The sequence below is a fragment of the Rhinolophus sinicus genome, chromosome 3 (genome assembly GCF_057876585.1).
Source record: "Rhinolophus sinicus isolate RSI-liver-muscle chromosome 3, RSI-T2T, whole genome shotgun sequence".
Classification (NCBI taxonomy): domain Eukaryota; kingdom Metazoa; phylum Chordata; class Mammalia; order Chiroptera; family Rhinolophidae; genus Rhinolophus; species Rhinolophus sinicus.
In genome coordinates this window covers 42260378-42272551 of record NC_142503.1, presented here as the reverse complement: position 1 = coordinate 42272551, position 12174 = coordinate 42260378, and the positions used below count along the sequence as shown (strand labels likewise).

General features: G+C 33.1%; 1 protein-coding gene across 13 annotated transcripts in view; it reads right to left on the bottom strand.

Moving 5' to 3' along the window:
* ERBIN (erbb2 interacting protein) overlaps positions 1-12174 on the bottom strand; it is a 104801-nt gene that overhangs the window by 86969 nt on the left and 5658 nt on the right. The gene's annotated exons all lie outside the window — the stretch shown is intronic.

The following is a 12174-nucleotide window of genomic DNA, read 5'->3' as shown; positions in this document are numbered from 1 at the left end:
TACCCGTCACAAAAATTAACTCAAAATAAATTAGACCTAAATAAATGTACAACACAAAACTATAAACTCCTAGCAGGTGACATAGAAGAAAACCTAAATGACCTGGGGTATGGTGATGATTTTCTAGATACAACAGCAAAGGCATGATCCATAAAACGAAATAATATGCTTGACTTCACTGAAATCGTAAACAACTGCTCTGCAAAAGACAATGTCAAGAGAATAAGACAAGCCACAGACTGGCAGAAATATCTGCAAAAGACACATCTGATAAAGAACTGTTATTATACACAAAGAACTATGAAAATTCAACAAGAAAACAATCCAATTAAAAAATTGGCCAAAGATCTTAACACACCTCACCAAAGAAGATATACAGATGGCAAATAAGCATATGAAAGATGCTACCCCTCATATGTCATGAGGAAAAAAATAAATTAAAATGATACCACAGCAAACGTATTAGAACGGCCAAAATCTGTAACACTGAGACCATCAACTGCTGATGAGGACAAGAAATTCTCATTCAATGCCGGTGGAAATGCAAAATGGTACAGCCACTTTGGAAGACAGTTTGGCGATTTCTTACAAACCTAAACATACGTTTACCATATGATCCAGTAATCATGCTACGTGCTATTTATACAAAGCAGCTGAAAACATATCTCCACAAAGACCTGTACATGGATGTTTATTGCAGCTTTATTCATAACTGCCAAAACTTGTAAGCAACCAAGATGTCCTTCAGTAGGCGAATGGATTAACTATGGTATAATACATCCAGACAATGCATTATTCAGAGCTAAAAAGAAATGAGCTATCAAGTCATGAAAAGAAATGGAGAAACCTTAAAAGCGTATTGCCAAGTAAAAGAAGCCCTTCTGAAAAGGCTACATACTTGTACATACATATGAATCCAACTAAATGACATGCTGGAAAAGGTAAAACTATAGAGACAGTGAACAGATCCAGTTTCCAGAAGTTGCAGGTGGGAGGATGAATATAGTCAGAGCAAAGAAATGAAACTACCCTGTATGATAACTATGATAAATACATGTCATTATACATTTGATCAAACCCATAGAATGTACACCACCACCATTAGTGAACCCTAAAATAAACCACGGACTTTGGGTGATAATTATGCAACAATGTAGATTCATTAATTGTAACAAATGTACCAGTCTGGTAGGGGATGGTAATAACGGGAGAGGCTACCCACATGTGAGAACAAGGGGTATATGGGAAATCTCTATACATTATGCTCAACTGAAACTAAAACTGCTCTGAAAAGTCAAGTCTATGAAAGAAAACGACAACTGGTCCTGACATTACCTTATTATGAAAAAATGAATGGCTATACATTGATTGGAAGAATCACAATCTCTGCTCTCTGTCAGTGTCACTCATATTCCAACATGCAACCATTTAGTGTTGAATAATACCTCACTCTAAGTTACCACTATCAATTACCTGAAAAAAGTTTTTGTTTTCAAAAACAAATTACCTGAAAGTTTTTGTTTTTCTTTTTAAAGCTAACTCAGTCAAGCAAATCGGGACACCATACTGCCCCAAAATTGACATTTCCTGGGACTATGAGGATTTATTATTATAGCAGACATGTGACTGGTTATATACTATTGGAAATCTTGAAAAATCTCTTAAGCTAAAATCATCTGTATCATATTCTTTGGTGTTTTTAGGGATCTGAATCAAGCTTTGCATTAGACGCCAGGAGCATATCTAAACCTGCCTCCTGAGGAAACTACAAGCTTTGTAACAAGTACTCTTGTAGAGAAGAGAAATGGCTTTCTAGTCAAACATAAATACTTCTCAACGTTCTTAATACAATAATAAACATACCATTTCCTCAAATGCTGATCCAGAGCATCAATAAGCAAAACACAATTATAATATGCCACTCTTTCATTAGAAAACAAAATCCTAAAACTGTCTGCTACTCAGGTTGCAAAAGTCAAAGTTAGAACAATGGTGGTTAAAGGAGTGCAAAAAATACTATATCCATCCATGTCTAATTTACCCTCACGTCAAGTTAGAGTACCAAAAAACAAAAAAATCTATTATTTAGAATTATTTAGAAGTATATTACCCTATTGTCATATATAATTCATTTTCGTTAAGTTTTTTTTGTATGTTATATCCCCTTTTACTAGTTAAAAAAAAAGAAATCGTTATGAAAAAGATCCTGAGAGCCATAGACTATGTGCTATTAAACTTGTCAACAACACTGTCCATTCATTACTCAGTAACTCTTAACTTAAGGGAATTCACACTGTAGAAATCATTTAGAATTTAACGCTAGGAAAATCTTTGTCTCCTCTGGAGAACTTCTGATATGTTTCTTTATATAGAGTAATGAGACCCATTGGTCACAGGAAGCTTGGCTAAACCTGATGTTCTATCACAGCAATGACGCCCAATTACTTAAAAGTTACATATCTCCTCACTCCTTTCTTTGGATCTGATTTTATATTTCTATTAACTATAGTACTCATATCCTATGAGTCACCTCAAATCTTATTTTTAAGAAGATCAAAATTAACAGTAAAAATAAGTCAAATTGAAATATAGGGATTTTATTTAAATAAATAAAAATAAAAGGCTGCCCTTGAAGTATAATTTGAAAAGGTCTCCAGACGGAAAAAAAAGAAAAACAACCTAGAAAGAAAACTAATTGCATACATAAAGTGTCAGACTGGCACAATGGATCCTGACAAAAGAATGCTTTTGTGCCTCAGTTTCTTCATTTACCACAATAAACGTAAGGCTACTTATAGATTAGAAACAGAATTAAGCAGGACTTCATGTATTTGTTCCCTGTCCTCTCCCCTGAGCCTAGAACAGTCCTTAGCACAAAGTTGGTTCTTATATGCTGTTGTTATATATAATGTTTAAAGCTAGGAGAATAGAATCTAGATTCTATTTGTCTTCCAGAAATCTGCCTAACATAGTTGTTCCTACATGGGAAGTAGATTAGACACTGTAGGAAGAAACTGTGCTCTATAAAAAGATACACTGAAATCTCTTCACCTCATATACAATTCCAAGAAATACTCTACTCAGAAAAAACGTGCCAAATACTAGTAATATATACTGCAGTGCTTCACAGAGGTAGTAGGTAAAAAGTGGATAAAAATAAAATAGGATTGTCTTTTTAAGGTAAATGCTATCTGAGTTTGGTAAGGGTCTAAATTAATTTAACAAGTAAAAACTGAGCATCTATTCATTATGTGTTGAATCTTATACTATGAAAAGAAGAATGGAAACACTAAAACCCCATCAATAATAAAAGAAAATTACATAATCATTAAAATGATGTCTTTTATGAACAAATGGAAAATTGCTCATAATAAAAAGAGAACAAAGCTAGGAACAATTTTTGGTTTTCTAAAACAAAAGTATATATAATCTTATGCACAAACACACAAGCTTAAGACAGACAAGAAGGAAACACAATAAAATATTAATAGAGATTATCTCGGAGAGGTGCAACTGCATGTGATTTTTATTTTCTATTTGGTACCTTTCCTTATTAAAAAAAACAAAAACAAAAAAACGCCCATACACACAAATATTCTGAACTGAATTCCAACAAAGATGCAAAGCAATTCAACAGAGGAAGAATGCAGCCTTTTCAAGAAATGGTGCTGGAACAATTGGACATCCATAGTCCAAAAAAAGAATTCTGACCTAAATCTCACACCTTACACAAAAATTAACTCAAAATGGATCACAGATATAAATGTAAAATGATAAAACTTTCAGAAAAAGACACAGGAGCAAACTTTCAGGATATAGGGATAGGCTAAGAGTCAGATTTAACAAAAGCACAATCCATAAAAGAAAGACTGATAAACTGGACCTCATAAAGTTAAAAACTCTTAGTCTGCAAAAGACTCTATTTAAAAAATGAAAAGAGTTATAGAAGAAAATATTTGCAAACCACATAATCTAAGAAAGAATCAGTATCTAGAATATATAAAGAACTCTCAAAACTCAACAGTTAAAAAAAAATTCAATCAGAAAATGGTCAAAAAACATGAACAGATATTGCACTGAAAAGAATATGTAGATGGTGAATAAGCAGACAAAAGATGTTCAGCATTAGCCAGAAGGAAAACACAAAGTAAAAATATAAGATACTACTACCATGTTTCCCCGAAAATAAGACCTAGCCGGGCAATCAGCTCTAAGGCATCTTTTGGAGCAAAAATCAAGACCGAGTATTATATTAAATTATATTATGTGCTAAATATAGCAAAATAAGACCGGGTCTTATACTAATTTTTGCTCCATAAAACGTATTAGAACTGATTATCTGGCTAGGTTTTATTTTCAGGGAAACACAGTACGTACCTTAAGAATGGCTAAAATAAAAAAATAAAGAAAAAGAAATGGTAACACCACCAAATGCTGGCAAGGAGGTGAGGATGTGGAAAAACTGGATCTCTCGTCACTGCTTCTGAGAATGCAAACTGGGACAGCCACTCTGGAAAATACTGACTGTTGCTCATAAAACTAAATTATACAACACAGCAATTACACTCTTAGACATTTATCCCAGAGAAATAAGAATTTATCTTCACACAAAAACTTTACGTGAATGTTAATAGCAGCTTTATTCATAATAGCCAAAAACTGGAAACAACCTAGATATCCTTTGATATGATATGATTACATCCATACTGTGGAATACCATTCAGCAATAAAAATGAATAAACCATTAATATACATACACATCTTTGATGACTCTCCAGGAAATTGGGCTTTGTACAAAAGCCAATCCCAAAAGTTACATACTATATGATTCCATTTGTACAGTTTTAAAGACAAAAATGGGGAGTGGAGGAGTATGGGAGGGAAACAGGTATACTAGTAATAAAAGTTCAACAGGAAATCTTGTGATGATGGAACTATTATTCTGTATCTTGATAATCAATTTCAATATCCTGGTTGTGATCGTGCGCTATAATTCTGCAAGATGTTGCCTCAAGGGGAAAACTAATAAAAAGCACACAAGATCTCTGTAGTATTTCTTAAAACAACATGTGAGTCTACAATCAGAAAATAAAAGGCTTAATTCCAAAGAGAAGCCTGAAATAAAACATAAACTGGGGGAAGGAGAAAAGAATGTTAGCATTTTGATTTTTATTTAAAAAAAATTTTTTTAAGTTAGGTTAACCAAAATATCCAAGAACAATGAAAAAACAATGCAAAACAGTTTATGTATGTAAGTTTTAAATTAAACAGCTACACAGCACTTTTAAAAAGTTATAAATCCAAACTAAAACTCTTAAAACATAGGGCAAAAAGCTTTATGACAATAGATTTGAGAATGAGTTTTTGGCTATGACACCAAAGGAGACGCAACAAAAGAATAATTAGGCAAACTGGATTTCATGAAAATTAAAAAAAATATTTTTGCATCAAGCCACTATCACAGAGTAAAAAGGAAACCCACAGAATATTTGCAAATCATGTATCTCATAAGGAGTATTATAAATATCCAGAATATAGAGAACTCCTACAGCTCAACAACAACAAAACAATATGATTCTACCATGGGCAAAAGGTTTGAATAGACGTTTCTCCAAATAAGACAAACAAGCACATGAAAAGATGTTGAATATCACTCGCCATTAGAGTAATGCAAATCAAAAGCAGGAGATTTCACATCACACAAATCATGATGGCTACTATCCAAAACAAAACAACACAAAAAAGAACAGTGTTGGCAAGGATGTGTTGAAATTAGACCCCTTGTGCAATGCTGGTAGGAATGTAAAATAGTACAGCCACTGTGGGAAAAAAATGACAAGTCCTTAAAAAATTAAAAATTAAATTATCCTATGATCTAGCAATTCCACTTCTGAGTACAAACCACCAAAAACTGAAAACAGGGTCTCAAAGAGATATTTGTACACCCATGTTTGTGGCCGTATTATTCACAATAGCTAAAAACTGGAAGCAACCCAGGTGTCCAAGACAAATGAATAGTTAAGCAAATTATGATATATACAATGGAACATTCAAGCTTAAAAAGGAAATTCTAAAATCTGCCACAACATAGATGAATTCTGAGAACATTACGCTAAGTTAAAAAAGCCAGACATAAAAAGACAAATATTATATGATTTCATTTATATAAGGCGCTTAAAGTAGTCAAAATCATAGAGAAAGAAAGTGGAACAGTGGTTGCCAGCAGCTAGAAGAGGAAAGGAATGGGGAGCTATTGTTTGTGTAAAAAACTGCAAGTTTGCTAGATGAGAAGGGTTCTAAAGACAGTTGGTGTTGACTGAGGCACAGCAATGTGTACTTAATACCACAAAACTGTATATTTAAAAATGGTTAAGAAAGTAGATTTTATGTTACATGTATTTTACCACAATTTTTTATAAAAAGTTACAAATCCAAAGGCAAAAACTTATTAAATATCTGACGGAGCTTCCGTGGAAACTGTACTTGAATTGGGCTTGATAGATGAGTACAATGTGCAGCAAGAGGTCAAGTAGGAGTTGTAGAACAATGACTAAAAATTTTAGTGATGAGAATGCTACTCCTTTCATCTGTAATCGTTTGCCTGTTTCTCAGAAACGAAACATGCCAACATTTACATTTTAATTTTCTAGAAACTGTGGACATGAATTACCAAAAGTTGATCATTTCCTTAAAATTCAATTTCCAAACATTCAATATAAGTAATTTTAACATCTATATTGTATTATTCCTGCATATGTGCCCGTAAAAATGAATTTGATCTCAAATAATACAAGTACCTTATAACAGAGTATTCCAAATTCCTCCCCTTCTTCCCTTGTAACAGTGTTGTCATTAATTTCACTTATCCATAAACTATCACCACTAAAGACAGTTATTAGCAACAATAGTAGATGTCATTGTCAAAACCCATAGAATGTACATCACAGAATAAACTTCAAGGTAAATGAAACGTGAGTTACTAGTGTATCAACATTGGTTCACCAATTGTAACAAATGCACCAGTTAACAGTAGGAGAAATGGTGGTGTGTGTGTGTGGGGGGGGATTTGGAGTATACAGAAACTCTACACTTTCTCCTCAATTTTTCTATAAACCTGAACCTATCAAAAAATACTCTATTTTTTTAATCTGAAATTACAAATTACATACTGCTTTAGGATAAATCTCACCATGGAACTTCATGGCTCAAATACTGATGTTAACATTTTTGTAAACTGAGCTATACTCCAGTCACTTCTCAAATTAAAAATAATCATCTATGACAAACTGGCATCTGCCAAAGGGGAAAAAAGAGGTATATTAATCCAAGATTTCCTCATTTATGTTAACCCAGACTTTTTTCTATAACACCTATTAAAAATATTTGGAACATAGTGCTATTCTAGCTTCCAGTTAGGAGTAGAGCTCTGAAGAAAAAAAAATACGTAGTTCTGGGGATCTAATGCACAGTACTGTAATTGATTATAGTTAATAATACTGTATTATATACTTGAAAGTAGCTAAGAGAGTAGATCTTTAATGTTCTCACCACAAAAAAAATAAAAGGTAATTATGTGACATGATGGAGATGTTAGCTAACCCAATAGCAGTAATCATGTTACAAAATATGTGTATCAAATCAACACATTGTACACCTTAAACTTATACAATGTTATATGTCAATTATCTTTCAATAAAGCTGGAGGTGAGGGGAGATGAAAATTGAAAGGAGGCACAAAATAAACATTCAGCACAAAAAAATAGTGCTATTCTAAAGAAATTGTGTACTTCAGAACATACCTAGAAAAATGCTGGTATAAAGGAAAAACCAATAATCAGGAAACCTTGATTTATTTTTCTAATCTCACTTATATGTCACTAACAAACTAAATGACCTCTAGGATTTCACTTCCCCCTCTGGGTCAATAACTTCCTCTTCTGATAATTAAGAAGAAAAAGAAGGGTGGTTACACAGACTAGACTATTTCTGTCAGTCACTTCCAGTAATAAAATCCACAGAACATGAGGAAAATATCAGCATCCTGGGGAACTTATCTTTCATTTACACCAAATTATCTATTAAATATATTACAAGGAAGGATAAGATCAGGCCAGTAAAAAAAACATATAAATTGACAAAAATAAACCCTAGAAGGTAAGTAAGTAGTGGCAAAGATCTCTTGGGAAATATTTATTTGTATAAACTATGTAAGTAGGGAATTTACTATTATAATGAAATAAAGGACCAAAATAACTGATTTAATGATATACGTAATTATCACTGTGCATCACACTACACCCTAAGCAGTAAAGGAAAATGTTTATAATTAATATTATTTTTTTCAGAAATAAATAAAAAAGCAGTGAAGGAACAACAAGGTTCAAGAAGCCATTCTCATACCACTGAAGATATCTTCAAGGAGCAGAACAGTACTAGAGGGGACCAACTTCTACTTAAATCGTATACTCAATTTAGCAAATTTTCTTTTTCTCCCTATTTCCACAGCCAGATAATGCGAAAGAAACCAAGTCCAGTGTGATTACATGAAAGCTCCCAGTCAGCAAAAATTCCCTACCCCCTCAATGAAGATTAATCAAACTGCTATCCTAATGTTGAAGAATGATATCAAGCAATGAAAGAAAACTGAAGAATTTTACAGTAAAAAAGATGGGTTAAGTACTTGTGTTAGTATGTACGTCAAATTATAAAATATTAGAATATACAATATTTTATGAATCAATTAAAAATAAAAGGTACTATTATTACTAGTACATCTATACTTATATACCTAGAAGACCCAAGCATATCATCTAAAAATCTATTAGCAATTTTCTTAAGTCTCCAGTAGGATGTAGTAGATAATATTAAAAAAAGAAAACTAAATCCTCTCCCTCTTTACATATCCAGATAAGAATACAATTAATGAAATAGCCTCATTCACAATAGCAGCAGCTCTCACCCTCCCCCCATTCAGTTTTGGGAAATGAACGTAACAAAAAATACACATATTTCTTAATAACAACAAGAAATATGCCTAGTAATAAGAAATATGGATATGACAAGAAGAAAACAATAAACACCACTAAAGGGCATAAACTTAAATGGAAAACTTAACTTCCTAGAAAAGGATATGCTATTGTAAAGGTATCAATTACTCCCCAAATTAATCTACAGATTGATTCAAACCATTCTCATCAACATACCAACAAGAATTATTTTTAGAATTTAATAAGAATGATTCAAGTCCACCTAGAAAATTCTTTGAAAAGTAGAGTAATATGACACTTCCAGATATTAAGCATACTGAAATAGGGAGGAGTGGGGGAAATCAAGACAGCATAGTATTGTCATAACAAAAGCAATACAATCTCAACATAAATTACATATATTTGGAAATTTACTACTGATAAAGATAGAATTTTAGAAAAGATGATTTATTCAACAAATGGTGTCACAGCTGGTTAGAAATTTGGAGAATAAATCTAAATAATTATTTTAACACTTAAGCCAAAATAAGAAAACTTAGGTTATTATTTTAAAATCTTGGCACAAATCCTTTCTAACAATACCATTAAATCCAAAAATGCATAAAAACTAACAAATTTGATTACATTAAAATTTAAACTTTTTGGGGGTGGCCAGTTAGCTCAATTGGTTAGCAAGCACTACTCTTAACAAGGTTGCCGGTTTGATCCCCACATGGGCCACTGTGAGCTGCGCCCTCCACAACTAGATTGAAACTATGTGAGTTGGATCTGATGGGTCCTGGAAAAACACACTTAAATTAAAAAGTGAAAAAAAAAATTAAACTTTTTATATGAGAAACAACATAACCAAAGCGTTTAAGAAGAAATCAATTAAATCCAAGTGGAACACAAAAAGCATACAAATACGTAATATTTCTAAAAGAATTCTTATATTTAACTTGCTAACGTCACAGTAAGTACTAGCAGATTTAAATCCAGGCAATCTGACTCCAAAATCTATGTTCTTACACAGTATACCATATATCGCCTGTCTCAGATTTGCGTAATTTTAAGATAGCTAATATCCAATTTGTTCAAGAATGCACTTAGAGAGTAAACTCACACAATTGGTGGAAGTATAAATTGATACAAACTCTTCAGAGGGAAATTGATTCTGTCAATTTTAACGCCCCCCACCCCCCACACACACACAGCAAATGCACTTTGGGTATTTATCCACAAGAAAAAAATTTCATGTGAAAATGAAAAAAATTATGTGCAAAGAGTACAAGAATAAATCTATATTCTATACAGCACTGTCATGTATAACAACCTAGAAACAATCCCTACGATAATTAACACAAATACCTACTTATCCCCCTTTACGTAAATGAAATATCTCTCATTTCTCCTTAGATACTTGTACATACGTGCACACAGATGTGTTATAATATTCATATATATAGAAGTGTTCTGAAGAATACACAACACATTAAATAAGAGAATCTCTGGGAAACGGGATTATGGAGCATTTTCATTTTCTCTATTATACTTTTTTATATTTGAAGTTTTATAACCAGGAAAAAATTAAAATAATTGTTTTATTAGCCATTTGCCTATCAAAAACTTCTCACTGCTTGTACAACATTCAGCCTTCTTAGTATACTACCCTAAAATATCTCACTCTATAGACACTTAAAAGATAGACTTAACATAAATAGTATTGATTTCAATAACTAAGGTCAGGAAGATAAGGAACATGGGTTTTCAAAAGAAAGAGCACACAGGACACTGGGGATATCAGGTATCTCTAACAAATCAAACTACCTCTACTATACACAGTCTCTGCAATTCTACAATTAGCCCCAGGACAATTAAGTAAATCTTTTGAAGTCCCCAGAGATTCACAGGGCATGGAGAGGATCCACTTGCAGCGGCCAGGATCCTTATCTTTCCTAGAAGACAGAGTAAATCTATTCTAGTCACTAAAAGATGGCCCAGTGTGCCTCTTAAATCACGTCCACAATCTTCAGAGATGGAGAGGTCAAACCAACTTTCTCTAGGCTGTGTGATAGCCCTGGCAAGAAGATTCATTTTTAGATACAGGCTTCTTGCACGGGCTATAATACAAAACCACCTCCATCCCAAACCCACTACCCAAGGGTCTAGAATTACTCTTTGGTTTGAAACTCCAAGGACACCGTTATCAGGAAGACAGATACATTCTTGCATCAAAGACACTGCACTCATATTAACATCGAGATTCAACATTATCCCCACAAGGAATTTACCCCATGTATACTATGAAAGTACTGATTCTTTCCTTCCACCTTTCACCTGGTAACCTGGATTACTGAGGAATTAACTATTTCACTTAAGGGTATTTTACCATATATTACATTTTAGAATTTTATCCCTTTAAAAATACTTTAGAAATTAATTGGACTACAAGGACTTCTGGCTGAAAATGTGTCTGAACAAATGCTTTACCTCATCTCCCGCACAGAAAAAACACAAACAAAACTAGTTATCACTGTCAGAGACAATTTACAAATATGGGAAGGAGAGACACTAAAATAAACCCTGTGGTGCTGGATTAGAATTGGAGGTTATCATTGTGAAATCACTCTGTATTTATAGAAATATAGATGTAAATATCAATGTCTACATGTGTGCACATGAAAATGTCTCCTAGCTCTATACATTAAAAAGGCCTGGCGGCAGCAACACCCCAAGAGCAATGAACACAAGAAGTGCCCAGATCTTGGCTTCTAAGTATTTTCCATTAGAAATAACTGAAAAAAGTTTGAAGGTAAGTCTGGAACATCATATTGTGCTACACGGAAGTTCTCAACAAAGGAAGAGCTATGTCAAAAAGAAAATAAGCCAGCTGGAAGAGGTTCCCACTAGCAAAATGAAAAACAATTCCATCACAATAAATGACAATAGAGTATAACCCAGTGAACATGACAGATAACCATGTATATGCAGAGGCAAATAAATGAATTAAAATAAAAATCTGATGAGTAACAAAATATTTACAGTTTCAAAGTACCTACCCCCAAAAAGTTACTAATTACCAATGAGGAAAGAGAACCTTCACACTGGAGATGTCTGGCAGTTACAAACCTTAATCATATAATCAATGACTATCAGTAAGTAATGGGACAACTGAAACTGCCTGCAACCTAATAAGATGCAAGAAGAG